Consider the following 2,561-nt stretch of genomic DNA (forward strand, 5'->3'; position numbering starts at 1 on the left):
CATGAAAACCAAGTACATCCAAAAATTTAAAATTAAAATAAAAAAAGCCTAACTAAATAAAATTATTTTAAAATTTTAATATATTGTAAGTTATAGAAAGTGAGTATCAGTCAGTTCAGTTCAGTCGCTCAGTCGTATCTGACTCTTTGCGACCCCATGAATCGAAGAATGCCAGGTCTCCCTGTACATCACCAACTCCCAGAGTTCCTTCAAACTCATGTCCATTGAGTCAGTGATGCCATGCAGCCATCTCATCCTCTGTCATCCCCTTCTCCTCCTGCCCCCAATCCCTCCCAGCATCAGAGTCTTTTCCAATGAGTCAACTCTTCGCATGAGGTGGCCAAAGTACTGGAGTTTCAGCTTTAGTATCAGTCCTTCCAAAGAAATCCCAGGACTGATCTCCTTTGGAATGGACTGGTTGGATCTCCTTGCAGTCCAAGGGACTCTCAAGAGTCTTCTCCAACACCACAGTTCAAAAGCATCAATTCTTCGGTGCTCAGCTTTCTTCACAGTCCAACTCTCACATCCATACATAACCACAGGAAAAAGCATAGCCTTGACTAGACAGACCTTTGTTGGCAAAGTAATGTCTCTGCTTTTAAATATGCTGTCTAGGTTGGTCATAACTTTCCTTCCAAGGAGTAAGCGTCTCTTAATTTCATGGCTGCAGTCACCATCTGCAGGGATTTGGGAGCCTCCAAAAATAAAGTCTGACACTGTTTCCACTGTTTCCCCATCTATTTCCCATGAAGTGATAGGACCGGATGCCATGATCTTCGTGTTCTGAATGTTGAGCTTTAAGCCAACTTTTTCACTCTCCTCTGTCACTTTCATCAAGAAGCTTTTTAGTTCCTCTTCACTTTCTGCCATACGGGTGGTGTCATCTGCATATCTGAGGTTATTGATAATTCTCCCAGCAATCTTGATTCCAGCTTGTGTTTCTTCCAGCCCAGTGTTTCTCAAGATGTACTCTGCATATAAGTTAAATAAGCAGGGTGACAATATACAGCCTTGGCATACTCCTTTTCCTATTTGGAACCAATCTGTTGTTCCATGTCCAGTTCTAACTGTTGCTTCCTGACCTGCATATAGGTTTCTCAAGAGGCAGGTCAGGTGGTCTGGTATTCCCATCTCTTTCAGAGTTTTCCACAGTTTATTGTGATCCAGACAGTCAAAGGATTTGGCACAGGCAATAAAGCAGAAATTGATGTTTTTCTGGAACTCTCTTGCTTTTTTATGATCGAGCAGATGTTGGCAATTTGATCTGTGGTTCCTCTGCCTTTTCTAAAACCAGCTTGACCCTCTGGAAGTTCACAGTTCACGTATTGCTGAAGCCTGGCTTGGAGAATTTTGAGCATTACTTTACTAGCATGTGAGATGAGTGCAATTGTGCGGTAGTTTGAGCATTCTTTGGCATTGCCTTTCTTTGGGACTGGAATGAAAACTGACCTTTCCAAGTCCTGTGGCCACTGCTGAGTTTTCCAGATTTGCTGGAATATTGAGTGCAGCACTTTCACAACATCATCTTTCAGGATTTGAAAGAGCTCTCCTGGAATTCCATCACCTCCACTAGCTTTGTTCATAGTGATGCTTTCTAAGGCCCACTTGACTTCACATTCCAGGATGTCTGGCTCTAGGTGAGTGATTATACCATCGTGATTATTTTGGTCATGAAGATCTTTTTTGTACAGTTTTTCTGTGCATTCTTGCCACCTCTTCTTAATTATCTTCTGCTTCTGTTAGCTCCATACCATTTCTATGCTTTATTGAGCCCATCATTGCATGAAATGTTCCCTTTGTATCTCTAATTTTCTTGAAGAGATCTCTAATCTTTCCCATTCTGTTGTTTTCGTCTATTTCTTTGCTTTGATCTCTGAGGAAGGCTTTCTTATCTCTCCCTGCTATTCTTTGGAACTCTGCATTCAGATGCTTATATCTTTCCTTTTCTCCTTTGCTTTTCACTTCTCTTCTTTTCACAGCTATTTATAAGGCCTCCCCACACAGCTGTTTTACTTTTTTTTCATTTCTTTTCCATGGAGATGGTGTTGATCCCTGTCTCCTGTACAATGTCACGAACCTCAGTCCATAGTTCATCAGGCACTCTATTTATCAGAAAGTGAGTATATCTACTAATATTTTTGGAGTCCAGTTTTCACTGCTTAAGAAAAGTGCCATGTGAGCTTTGAAGGTGAGAAAGAATGTGATGGGGTTGGATGATAATTGAAGATATTAATATAGGTGGTATCTACAGACATATTTTTCTATCTCTGTTCAGTAAGAAGCCTTATAAATAATGACAATTCAGCATCATCATTTCAGTTCTCTTGCTCAGTTGTGTCTGACTCTGCAACCCCATGGACTGCAGCAAGCCAGGCTTCCCTGTCCATCACCAACTCCTGGAGCTTATTCAAACTCATGTCCATGGAGTCAGTGATGCCATCCAACCATTTCACCCTCTGTCATCCCCTTCTTCTCCCACCTTCAATCTTTGCCAGCATCAGGGCCTTTCTAAGGAGCCAGTTCTTTGCATCAGGTGGCCAAAATATTGGTTTCATCTTCAG

Source organism: Bubalus kerabau, chromosome 15 (assembly GCF_029407905.1).
Source record: "Bubalus kerabau isolate K-KA32 ecotype Philippines breed swamp buffalo chromosome 15, PCC_UOA_SB_1v2, whole genome shotgun sequence".
Taxonomy (NCBI): domain Eukaryota; kingdom Metazoa; phylum Chordata; class Mammalia; order Artiodactyla; family Bovidae; genus Bubalus; species Bubalus kerabau.